The sequence below is a fragment of the Gadus macrocephalus genome, chromosome 8 (genome assembly GCF_031168955.1).
Source record: "Gadus macrocephalus chromosome 8, ASM3116895v1".
NCBI classification, from domain to species: domain Eukaryota; kingdom Metazoa; phylum Chordata; class Actinopteri; order Gadiformes; family Gadidae; genus Gadus; species Gadus macrocephalus.
In genome coordinates, this window is record NC_082389.1 from 20,980,047 (window position 1) to 20,993,676 (window position 13,630).

The window sequence follows — 13,630 nt, forward strand, 5'->3', positions numbered from 1 at the left end:
TACAAATTACATTTATTAGCGTTCCTAACATTATATTTTTATTGTATTGCATTGTATTTATCTATTTCCCTACCCAGTAATAGCTAAATGTTATGGGGATAACGTGAATTATAATAATAACATTTACCAGTTAGTAAATGCCTGCTCACCTATCTACCCATCTATCTATCTATTATCTATCCATCTATTACCTATAATCTATTCTCTAAATTAAATTAAGGAAATTCAATTATCACAAGCTAGCTAGACTATGATACACATTAAACACTAAATTCGATTAAACAATTAAATGCAATACAAATATAAAGTCAAAACAAGTGTTATCTAGCGATCCGTTATCTGTATTATATTATTTCGTCTTCGGCAACATGAGCGCGATTGAAACCTGCCTGGCAACGGACAACCCCTTACGTAATCTGTTGTCCGTTGCCTGGCAACGGACAACTGATTACGTACCCGGTACAATTTTCGCCCCCGGTACAATTTTAACGTGACAGCGCCCCTCGTCGCTCAAATAATATAACGTGCAATCTACCTTCTTCAAGACTCCGACAGGTGCCCTCATGTTGGTGGTTTCACCCTCTATGTAAGGTCGAAGTTCTTCACTTAAAGCGATAAGAGCATCTTTGCACATGCGGAAGTTTTCACGCCACGCATTTTCATCAGCTACTCCTTCCACAAAGTTATCCCACCATCGACTAGATCTCCCAGGTCTTGTCCAAAGCCGTCTGGCTCGCCTCCGACAAATTGGTGCATCCAAATGTTGATGGCGGTAATTACAGATCCTTCTCTGTTCACTGATACTATCCGTACATATCCTGTACATTACGCAGAAAGCCTCCTGTACGCTTGTTAGAGCTGCCAGAGCAGCTTGAAGGTCAGACGCATGGAAATAATCTGACATGTTTGTTTATGACTGGCACATGTATGTGACGTAAACGCGTACGCGACGTGAGCAGATCTGAGCAGTATTTTGCGTCTTGGCAGTGTAGACGGAAACGCTACGGCGGAGCGTATTCAACTTTTCCACTCTGGAGGGTGGTTTCAGATTTATGCGTTTTCATGCCCCAAAAACGCTGTCAACGTCTAAACGAAAGGCACTTCCGATAAAATATTTTGTCGTTTTTACCCGCAAGCGTCCTCGTGTAAACGGGGCCTAAGAGTAATGCCCTCTGAGGACTAACCAATGCAGATCCGGGATATCATAGTTTTTTATGAATTTTGATGTTGCTTCTATTGACAACATGTATAGATTAGTGAATTCATATGGTACTTCCAAAACAAGTATCTTCTGCCTGTTAAAACAGCGACACATTGAAGCAAGAAGGGAGGCCATTATTCGCGCCCTGATGGAATTCCTGGGGAAATCTTCGGGGGAACTCTTCAAGGACTACAAGGTAAATTCAAACATTTTCAGATCAAAAAGTTCACTCGAGTAAATTATATTGAATTCCTAATCACTTCCCCTTTAAATACAACTTGTTTGAACCATCAAATAATTGTCTGAAAATTCATTTATTTTTTAAAATGGAGCCTTTATTGGTCCCTTTTGAACATTTTTTTTTTCAAATATTTTCCAAATTTGAATCAGAATCAGAACAATTTATTTCAAACTGAATATTGTTACGTATTTTAAGCACATAAGCTGCCCCCACATAGCCACTAGGAAGCAGGATCGAACACACAAGCTTCATTACCCTCACATAGCCACTAGGAGGCAGGATCGAACACATAAGCTGCAATAACTACTCTAGCCACAGATGGCAGCACCTTTAGACAGGTGAGGAGGACGGAGCCATTACGTCACACCGGCCACACCTACTTCACATAGGCCACGCCCAATTGACCCTAACCAGCGCGGTATGAGTACCAAATGTGTTCGGCTGCCAGATCGGTTCGGGGTCCTGCGCTTACTGGTGACGTATCGACGCAAGCAAACGGCAAAACCCGGAAGTGTTTAAACGGTGCTCAATCAGTTTTGGCTTTGATTTCATTGAACGGAGCCCGTTCTCTCACAAAGCCATTGGAAACACGTCTTAAAGCACTGATGAATGCATATTTTTATTTTCACATATGTTAAAGTAAGGATTGGCATTGTTAAAGTTAGATATTAAGACAGTATTTTCTAGTTTCTATTAACTGAAAATGAAGAACTAGGACAGTCATATGATTGATGAGATTTTATCTGCTCACACAAAACAGAATAAATAAGACAAAACATTGATACAACTGAGGAACAGCTAAATGTAAATCCATAAAAAACTGCATGTTTAGATCCCATGGTGAATTGAGGATGAATGTGTTCAGATTAGTTTTTCATCCTATTCCTTGAAAATAGATTTTTTTAGGGGGGGGGGGGGGGGGGGGGAGAATGCCATCTGAAAGAAGCAGAGGTGTGCAGATGTATTTATCTTGAGACCTTCAACTTCATACAATTAGTCTCGTCAGGGATTTGTATCCATATTTACAACTTAAATGTACCTATGATCTTGGACGGCAGATGTCATCACAGTACCCCCCGTCGTAGCTGTCGGAATATATTCCTTCCAGTTTGCCTCTTTTCCCTGTACCTGTAATATATCCTAAAACAGAAATAAAAAATGAAATCAGTCTAACCACACACTTTGCATGCGGTTTATACAGGTATGACCTCAACACTTGTACTGACGCATAAGATTAGTGACTTGGAGCAGCAACCGTTGAGTGGAGGGCTACCTCGAGAACAACTTATGGCATTCTGGAATTTATGTTATCACCTCCTGTTCCAGTAGTCCCGTCTGTTTATAAGGAGGAATGGGTGTTTTGTCAAGCAAGTAGAGAGTGGCTAAGTGACACTTGAGTTATATTACGGCAACCCGATGCCGTTGCCTCCCATAAAACATTGCTGCTTAAAGTCCCTATTATCGAAGTTAAGAACCTGTGCAGACTTTGTAGAGCCGACCACATGCCATGCAGGTCCCAATACTGTACATGGTGTAGAACTCTGCTCTGGAGTTGGCGGATACTCTACACCAGGGGTGCCCAACCTTTTTTGACCCAAGATAGCCAACCTCCCGAAGCCAACCTCCCGAGATCTCCCAGTCTAGCGTCAACATTGCAAACCTACCTCCAAGTGGGGGGGGGGGGGGGGGGAGCCTACGGACTTCAGTGGGGGTTTAATTCTGTCTGCGCACGGCACCTTCTCAACAATTAGCAATAATCTTCCTCCCACTCAGGGTGAAAATGGTAGGTCTTAGCTCGTTTCCCCTCAACCATGTCAACGTTTAGGAGTGCGTAACTACTGTTGACGGCTTTCAACTACTGTTGACAGTGCATGCGCTACTGCGCGTATATGTCCCGCGCAGTCACCCCTCGCGGTCGACTTGGGATCTGTCGGCAGTCTACTGGTAGACCGCGATCGACTGGTTGGGCACTCCTGCTCTACACCATGTAGTGACGCCTGTGACAAACAAAGTGTAAGATGAAAGAGCACATTTATTTTTATAGAGCAGTAAAAACATGTATAGACCCCACAGGACATTACATTATATTAAATTAGGATATTGTACACTGATGCACCCTTCACTGAAGCACTTACTGTTGAGCCACAGAAAATGTGCCTGTCTTTTGAACTTGTCAGTGGACACTATGTCCCTGAAGGTGGAACACACCAGAGCCAGAGTTGGGTAAGCTTTATCTCCCTCTTGGAGTACCACCTCAGTGAGGATGTCAGACAGCACTGACTTTGGCAACTGTAAAATATATGTCAGGCAAGATCAAGAAGATTTCATAGATAACAACACAGTTTCAAACGCAATGGGGCTGTAACGGGTTCCAATGAGTCAGGACACAGTTCTTGGTGAAAATGAAGCGAACTCCGGTTTATTTCCCGTTCATGGCAAATAAACACAATGTACATGAACAAATGGACAACGACGAATGTTCGTTCAGTCCGTCCTGTGGTCTAGCTAAGCTCTCTCTGGCTCGCAGAGAGCGTCTTCCTTCTCTCGCTCAACCCCTCACTGAAAGACAAGCAGGCACATAAATACACACTTCCTGATTGGGTCAGATTGCAGACACCTGTCCGCAATCAGACCCCATCACCCCAGCAGATCCGGTGCTCCATACTCCCCCTGCAGGCCAGACGCCGCCCCACCTCCACAGGGGCGTTTAAAGCTTTTTTGCATAAGGCTGCAGCAATTTCAATATCGAAAATTATATGTAAATTGATTATAACACATCCCCATAGGTGCCCATTTGGTTTCCACTACCACAAAAACATATGGGATGTAAAGTGTTTAATTCTTTATCAATGTCCCTAAAGAGCTAAAGAAAGCAGTCGATGAGTTAATAATAATTACAGCACCAGTGAAGTAAAAACAATTACCTCCGAAATGAAGCACAGGTCGGACTTCTCAGACTGAACCTTTGAGGGATAAATAAACTCTTATTGTTCAATTACATTAAAAAAAGTTTAGTATGGATAAACGATGTACAGACAGATTGATATAAATATATATTGTGGCAGCCCGCTCCTTAAATGAGCCGGGTTACCGGTACAAACAACGCGTTTGGTGAAGGTTAAAGCCATTGCGGGCATTTATTAACTCAACTTTAGTCAACCAAGGCACTCTCGGTCTCTAGGGCCTCCGTGGGCCTCTAGCTGCACGTGGACCCGAGCGCTTCCTTCTTCCTCCCGTGCTGTGCCGTGCTGTCCAAGTGTCAGCCCTTTTATATCTCCTCTGCCACCGGCCAGGTGTCCCCCAATCACCCTGATTGGGGTGCCGAAAGGGCTGCTCTCTCTCGCCGGCTGGTGGGTGGGGGTGGTACACCCCGTCCTCTACGGTACCCCGGGCCCGTCCAGGCCGAGGACCACGTGGCGGGATGCCACACTCCTCCACCCTTTGTCCAAGCCCCAGGTAGCCGAGGGACCCGCCCAGGATGGTATCTCGCCGGGGCCGGGTGTCTCCTGCGGCGCCGGCTGCGTCGTCTCCGGCAGCGTCGTCTCCGGCAGCGTCGTCTCCGGCAGCGTCGTCTCCCGCCGCCTCGTCTCCCGCCGCCTCGTCTCCCGCCGCCTCGTCTCCCGCCGCCTCGTCTCCCGCTGCGCCGGCGGCGGCTGCCTCTCCTGCCGCGGCGGCGACCGCATCTCTCCTGCCCCGGGACTCTAGTGCCGGGTCCCAAAGCCGGCGAAATATCGGGCAATCCCTCCCGATTAGGAGCGGCACGGGGAGGTTGGGTACAATCCCCGCCCGTGCCGTAAACACCCCTTGTGGTGTCCGTACGACCACATGGCAGGTCTTATAGGACCGTATGTCCCCGTGCACGCAGGCCACCTCGATGGGTTTCCCCTCCCTCCCTCCCGCCAAGTCGGGGCGGAGGAGGGTGACCACGCTGCCGGTGTCCACCATGGCCTGCGTGTCCTGGTTCATAACCCTCGCCGGGATGGTCGGACTACCAGATGTCCCCTGCGCCCAGCAGGTCGCCAGCATACAGGGCCGACCCGTCCGCACGTCCGCGCCGGCCGGCGGCGCAACCCCGTCCCGGCCTCGCGCTGCGGCCTTCTCTCCCGCGGCGGCGGCGGCGTCCCTTGCGGCAGCGGCGGCGTCCCTGGCGGCGGCGGCGGCGTCCCTGGCGGCGGCGGCGGCGTCCCTGGCGGCGGCGGCGGCGTCCCTGGCGGCGGCGGCGGCGTCCCTGGCGGCGGCGTCCCTGGCGGCGGCGGCGGCGTCCCTGGCGGCGGCGGCGGCGTCCCTGGCGGCGGCGGCGGCTCTCGCGGCGCCAGCGGCGTCTGTCCCGACCGGGTTCGGCATACCGAATTGGTGGGGTACTTTACCGGGGGGTTGTAGTGGGATCTTCATGCCTGCATTCTCCACCATATGTGGCAGCCCGCTCCTTAAATGAGCCGGGTTACCGGTACAAACAACGCGTTTGGTGAAGGTTAAAGCCATTGCGGGCATTTATTAACTCAACTTTAGTCAACCAAGGCACTCTCGGTCTCTAGGGCCTCCGTGGGCCTCTAGCTGCACGTGGACCCGAGCGCTTCCTTCTTCCTCCCGTGCTGTGCCGTGCTGTCCAAGTGTCAGCCCTTTTATATCTCCTCTGCCACCGGCCAGGTGTCCCCCAATCACCCTGATTGGGGTGCCGAAAGGGCTGCTCTCTCTCGCCGGCTGGTGGGTGGGGGTGGTACACCCCGTCCTCTACGGTACCCCGGGCCCGTCCAGGCCGAGGACCACGTGGCGGGATGCCACAATATATGCATGTATGATCAAAACTCCATTTCTTCAAGCATGTCACCTTATGTTCAGTCTTTCTGGCCTTTTTGGACCCTGAACACTGGCTCCAGCAACCCTGCGAGCAATGCTCGTGCCTCCTTGGTCCAGTATGCAAGCCTCCGTCCGTGGCTTTTTTTTTTTTTAATACTTTATTTTTTAGAATCACCACGTGTCTGTACATTCAAATGTACACATGAAACAATGAGACAAAAAACACAACAACAACATTGACAACAAACTAGACACGCACATAAAGCAACATAAACAAACAAGCAAAACAAACAAACAAACAACTACATTGACAACAAACTAGACACGCACATGAAGCAACATACACAAACAAGCAAAACAAACAAACAAACAACAAAAAAAAAAAAAAAAAGCAAGCAAGCAACGAGACAAGAGACACATAAAACAGATAGAGAAAAATAATTAATAAAACAACAAAAAAAAAAAATAGACGAGTAGGATAATCACAGATATAGCATTATGATTAAGTTAATTATAGTAGGTTGACCACTTGGCCCATCTTAACTCATACTTTGAGGTTTCCCCTCATTTTATATGTTTTATACTCCATTTTGTGTACCTGCTGAGTGGTGTCCCTCCATTTTTCTATTGTGGGCGGGTTTTTTTGGAGCCAGTGTCTGGAGATTTGTTTTAAAGCGGTTATACGCAGCACTCTAAGCAAGTAGTTGTCTTTTTCCTCATGGGGTGTGTCTATGGTCTTTCCCAGCAGTATATAGTCTGTATTTAGTTCAACAGCACATCCTACAATGTGACAGATTTCTTTCTGTACCTTTTCCCAAAATATCTGCAATACAGGACATGACCAGAATATATGTTGTACGTTAGCGTATGATTCTCCACATTCTCTCCAGCAGTTTGTTGTGATTTTATTATTGTATTTAGCTTGCTGCACTGGTGTTATAAAGAATCGTGATTGTATTTTCCATGCATATTCTCTCCAATATGGCGATACAGTAGTTGTGTGAACATTCTGATTCATTTCCCTCCAGCTCTCCTCTGATATGCCTAAATTAAATTCTTCTTCCCATTTCAGTTTTGCTTTTGTGTCTTGATGTTCACAGTTATTTTCCAGAATAGTATATACTGCCGAAATTTGATTTGGGACTTTGATTTTATCATAATTCTTTATCAAAAATTGTACTAATGGATGTATGTCTCTGCTGGTCTTGTTTTTAATTTCACTATTTTGAATATAGCTTCTTATTTGTAGAAATCGGAAGAAGTGGGAATGTGGCAAATCATACTCCTTGCTTAAAGATTCAAATGATTTGATCCCCTTTTCATTCAAGCACTGTCCAAAAATGATCAGTCCCTTTTGTGCCCAGATATCAAAGGCTTCATCAATTTTATTAGGCATGAATTCAGGATCTTCTTTTATCTCTCTCAGAGCCACCAAGTCTGTCTTTATTTCAACAGTGTTTTTAATTCTGGCCCAGGGGCCGTATTCACAAAGCATTTTATCTTACCGCTAGGAGTGCTCCTAACTCGCGCTAAAACATTTTACGTAGGAGTTTTTTCTTAAAAGTTATTCACAAAGCCGCTGAGACCTACTCTTACTAAGGATAAATCACAAAGAGTGAACTAAGAGTGACGCGCCGTTGCTATGGATTACGTCAATTCTCATGCACGAGTTTAGAAGCAGTCAGTTCGGTGATTGGTTGTTCAGACGAGCCCACTGAATCACCGAAAAACAAGGAAATAGCCTAGGCTAGAAATGAATTCCTAATAAGTAGTTATAGTGCAGTTAGCAGAATACACGCATGATGACAATTTTGTGCAGACCACGATAATGACGTTGTAGCCTGCACGTTCAAGAGAGAGAAAGCAAACAATAAAAACACGTACAATTTAAAAGAAAATAAATGTTATGAACTACACAAGTGTTGACTGATTTGTGCCAAGGTGTTTACCTAAAATGTGTTTTCAAAGTGATCCCCAAATGCCGGTCCACTCGGTTCCACACGGCCAAATTCATTGTCATGTTGATCGCCATCATCATCATCATCATCATCACCATCGTCTGGCTGTGGAATGTTCCTCCGCTTGCAGAGGTTGTGTAGAATGGCACATACAGTAATGACTGTGCTTGCCCTCTCTGGGGTGAGGCGTATTTCGCCGTGGAGGACATGAACCGACGTTTCATCTGCCCAATTCCTCTCTCCACAACATTTCGTGTATGTTTGTGTGCTCTAGCATATATGGAAGAAATCAGTAAACAATAATGAATATGGATTCAACAAATAAAAGGCGTCAAAGAGCCAATACGATGTGTTTTACACGTAGGACTAAGCGTAATATGCGTAATCACTTACATGTTATACTTTAACTGTGCTCCCGGTTGTGGATTGAGGTAGGGTGTCTAGAGCCACGTCTTGCATGGATAGTCACTGTCTCCCAGCAAGTGACACCCAACTGGTACATCTCAAAAAGCTGCCTCAGACCGCTCTCCATTAAAATGCGCGAATCATGGGTAGCTGAAGATCCAGGCCACTTTGCAACAACATCCAGTAGGCTATGTTAAAATTTGCATCAAAAACAACCTGCGTGTTGATGGAATGCACTTTCGTCCTATTGACGAACACGTCCTCGTCTTTTGATGGCGCAATTATTTTTATGTGCGTCCCGTCAATAGCACCGACCACACCGGGCATACCTGCAATTGCCATGAAGTTGGCTTTGATCCTGTGTAATTGTTGAATGTCCAAAGGAAAGTTTATGGCACGGCTGACTGATGGTTGCGATATTTTTAAATCGTCGGCATTGCAAAGTTGCATTTCCCCTGTTGCTAAATAACGTAGTGTGGCCAAACATTTTATTTCGGGACTAATCGGATTATTCCTGTTAGTCGGGGATGTTATTGCATTGCGATTAACTCCACAACAAGTTTAATACCCTAACATTTCGTCTCGCAGGCATTTACGATTCTTTGTGAATAGGTCTTACTGAGTTAGGAGTCCTCTTGAGGACTTTTAAGCTCTCCTAGACTTAGGTGCTACTTTTAGGCCTAAAATACTTTGTGAATTGCTCTTAGTGAAAAAAGTTAGGAGTCCTAAATTTAAGAGTGACACGCCCATTATTTTTAGGAGTTACTCCTAAATTCGCCAGTTAGGACCTACTTTTAGCCCTAAAATCCTTTGTGAATACGGCCCCAGATTTCCAAAGTATTTCTGATTGATATATTGTCTTTTATTGGTGCTTTTCGTTGGTATTTTGTACAAAAGGGAATAGTTTTTAATGGACCCTGACACATAAACATCTCTATTGTTCTCCACTTTGCTTCTGAATTATGATTTAACCAGGTTCGTATGTGCTGCATTTGTGCTGCCATATAATAGTATCTCAGGTTTGGGAGAGCAAGTCCTCCCTTCTCCTTTGCCATTTTCAAGGTTTTCATTTTAACCCTCGGTTTTTTATCATCCCATATAAATTTACCAATCATTGTATCCCAAATTTTAAAGGTATTTGTGCATAAATATAGTGGTATTGTCTGGAATAAAAACAAAAAACGGGGTAGTACATTCATTCGGACTGCATCTATTCTTCTACCCAAAGAGCATATAGCTGATCTCCACCTATTCATATCCTGTCTAATATGTGTCTCCAAACATTTATAATTCAGCTGGTACAATAGTTTGTTATTCTGTGGTAGTACAGTTCCCAGGTATTTAATTCTGTCCTTATCCCACTGCCATAGATAATTACTCTTTAAATCGCTGTTTACTGGATCTCCTATAACCATTGCTTCACACTTCTGTATATTTAGTTTATATCCGGATACCTTACCATAGTTATCAATGACGCGCATTAGAGCTGGTAGTGATTGTTCTAAGTTTATGAGATATAAAACCACGTCATCGGCATATAAAGCTAATTTATGAGTTTGCTCTGCTATTTTAACGCCCTCTATTTCATTAGTTTCTCTAATATATGCTGCCAGGGGTTCGATACAGATTGCAAAAATTAAAGGGGATAGGGGATCTCCTTGTCTTGTTCCTCGTTGTAGCTCGAAACTGTCAGACAGAGTCCCGTTGACTCTGATCTGTGCTTTTGAACTACTGTACATAGCTCGAAGCCATTTGATGAAGTTATCATGAAAGCCGAATTTACTGCAAGTTTCAAATATAAAGGGCCATGACACCCTATCAAAAGCCTTCTCGGCATCCAGAGTGAGAATCAGCGTTTGGGTATTAATTTCCTTTGAGAAGTCTATTATATTCAATGTTCGTCTTACACTGTCTGCTAAATATCTATCTGGAATAAAGCCAGTCTGGTCCGGATCTATGATAAGTGGGATAATCTTTGTTAATCTATTTGCTATAATGCTACTTAGTAGCTTCTGGTCCACATTTAATAAGGTTATTGGTCTATAGGATCCACAACTTGTAGGGTCTTTCCCTTCTTTATGTATGACTGTGACTATGGAGTTACACCACGTATTTGCCCATTGACTGTGATCTAATGCCCAATTGAAGGCTTTCTCCAAAACTGGCAATAACTCTTTACTAAATTCAGAAAAAAATTCTCCTGTAAATCCATAATTTCCTGGGCATTTTCCCCGTCTCAACTTTTTTATCACCACCATGATCTCTTCTGGGGTAATCGGTACGATCAAGTTTGCATTTTGTTCTTCAGTTACTTGTGGTAAGCTTATTCCAGATAGGTATTCTTTAACTTCATTTTGCCGACATAAATTATTGTCTGAACTATACAGTTGTGCATAATAGTTTGCAAATTCTCGTGCAATATCACTCTTGCCTTTAACAATTGCTCCCCTTGTTTGATTTTTAATTGCTACTATATTTGATTTTTTTTTAATTTATAGGCTAAGTTTTTCATTGCTTTTGCCCCACTGTCATAGTATTTCTGTTTTGTAAAAATCAGAGCTTTTTCTGCTTCCATAGTCAATAGCCTATCCAGTTCATTTCTAAGCTTATTTAGAGATTTCAAATCAGAGCTACATCCTGTCTCCTTATGCTTAAATTCAAATGTCTTAATTGATCGCTCTAGTTCCTTTGTTCTTTTCTCCCTTTCTTTCTTTTTATATGAGGCAAAATATATAATTTCCCCTCTCAGAACAGCTTTCATTCCCTCCCACAATATAATTGGGTCTACTTCCCCAGTGTCATTGATCTCTAAGTAGTTTTTGATGGCTGATTTTATTTTAGTCTTAAAGTCATCTATTTGCAGTAGGGAGTTATTTAATCTCCATGTTTTCTGGCCACTCTCTAAGTCAAGGTTTAGTTTTAGAGATATCAGTGCATGATCAGACAGCATAATTTCACCTATGTGGCATTCTGTGACCATTGATATGTGGTTCTTAAACATGAAGAAGTAATCCAGCCTTGAATATTTACAAGATACTTTTGAAAAAAAGGTGTAGTCTCTCTCTTTCGGGTGGAGGGCTCTCCATACATCTGTCAACCCTATTTCCTTTACGGCTCCTCTCATTATTTTAGCTGCCTGATTTGAACTATGTTGTCTGGCACTCTGTGTGTCCTTACTTGGGTCCATTATGAGGTTAAAGTCTCCTGCTGCAATAGTGACTCCTTGACTTTCCAGTACTATACTTTCAACAACCTTTTTAATTAAATCTGGACCTTCTTCCGGAGGGTTGTAAATATTCATAAGTGAAACCATAACATCTTCAATCATTCCCATGACCATTACGTATCTACCTTCTTTATCAGCAATTACTTTCTTCAATATAAAACCTATTTGTGGCATTATCAAGACAGCAACCCCTCTTCTACACGATCTATGTGAGGAGTAATATACCTGGGCCTTTGTAAGTTTCTTAAGCTTTTCATGTTCTGATTTCACTAGGTGTGTCTCCTGTAGAAAAATGATATCCCCTTTTTCTTTTTTAAGTTTTTCTAATAGTTTCTTACGCTTAATTGGGTTGTTGATACCATTCACATTATATGAGATTACATTTAAAACTTTCATATATTCAGAGAGGGGTTTGAAAAGTGCAATTCATTATCCTTTTTTACATCTTCCTTGTTATTGGTTAATACATCCTTGGTCCTACTATTTTTCAACTCATTGTGATTAACCATACAAAGTGAACAACACATATAGATCCCATTAACAAAACACCCAACAAAAACCTGACTTCCAAAGGTAGCAGTCTCTACAAGACTGCCTGTAGATTGATGATTCCCAAAGAAAATATAGGAATCTGGGGTCTCCACTATGCTTTGCCCCAGTTGAAAAAGTAACAGCAGCTTAATCAACACAAGCTGCATCATTTATATCACTGTGAGTACCCGCTCCCCCCCCCCCCCCCCCCTCTATAACATACTTCCCCGTGTCTTACTGAGGTGGATTTCAATTTCCATACACGCATTTCATACAGAAGAGAAGATATAGGAGAAAAAAAAGAAAAAAAAAGTGAGTGAGATAGTAACATAATAGTTAAACCTATTTATAAAAAAAATATATTTAAGAAATTACTTTCAAAGTTCTGTCATACCCATCGATCTGGAAACGTTCCATCAGGGAAATGCACCACCATTTCCTGATGTCTGCCATGTCCAGCTAAAATTAATGGAAGAATATATGCATTAGGTTGAGTACTACATCAGCCAAAATCAGTACTTCATAACTTCTCTGCTCAACATTAAACATTTTGCACGCCAGTTACTGTTTCGAGTAAAGTCTCCATAAATCAACGTTAAAAAGAAACAACACAGTGGTGTTGGTTTTATGTCTCCTTTGTCCCATAAATAAAATACTGACCTCTGTGAAAAGAAATGGAGCATCTGTGCAGGTGCAGAATGCGTACTGTAAAAGGGAAACATATTGTGGCGAGCAGCACGGGAAGGACGAGATGGGAGCCCAGGTTTAAACGTTGACGCAACTCTCGTGCCTCAGTACACCGCACGACCCCGAGAGCTGCCTTTATTCAAAAACCCACAAACGGAGAACGACGGCACACCTGACCAACGGACATGCGACTCCGGGTAACGGTTGCCGACAACACTACACACAATAAACACACAAACAATAAAGACCCCAAACCCGTTAACCCCACTTAAAGGCCCACTATGCAACTTCGGGAATTTCTTCGCTGTTTTCTTGGTTTTGGCACGCACATTTCTCTACACAGCGCCCCCTACAGCTTCGTAGTAGATATTTTACAACACTGTCGTAACAACTCGTTGACGACCCTTCCCCATGCACTTCTACGCGAGCCATGTGCATTTGTTTTCAAAGAAGCCGGCGAATGCGTGGAGCCATGTCCGAAGTAAATGTTCTTGAAGTGTAGGCAAGATTATACATTTTTAAAATGGTGTATTTGTATTGCAATAAACATAAAGCCATCCTTTTTTATAGTTTTATAGTTTTAT

General features: G+C 43.5%; 1 long non-coding RNA gene across 2 annotated transcripts; it reads right to left on the reverse strand.

Moving 5' to 3' along the window:
• Window positions 1-2,196: 2,196 nt before the first annotated feature.
• LOC132463587 (uncharacterized) lies at window positions 2,197-13,065 on the reverse strand. 2 transcript variants are annotated; one of them, XR_009527069.1, is made up of 7 exons: window positions 13,020-13,065; window positions 12,754-12,818; window positions 6,271-6,377; window positions 4,367-4,405; window positions 3,425-4,001; window positions 2,918-3,006; window positions 2,200-2,582 (listed from the first exon to the last, which is right to left on the reverse strand). It is a non-coding gene; the product is annotated as an uncharacterized LOC132463587 (long non-coding RNA). The 2 variants fall into 2 exon arrangements; XR_009527068.1 differs by having other exon boundaries at window positions 2,197-3,006.
• Between the last annotated feature and the right edge of the window lie 565 nt (window positions 13,066-13,630).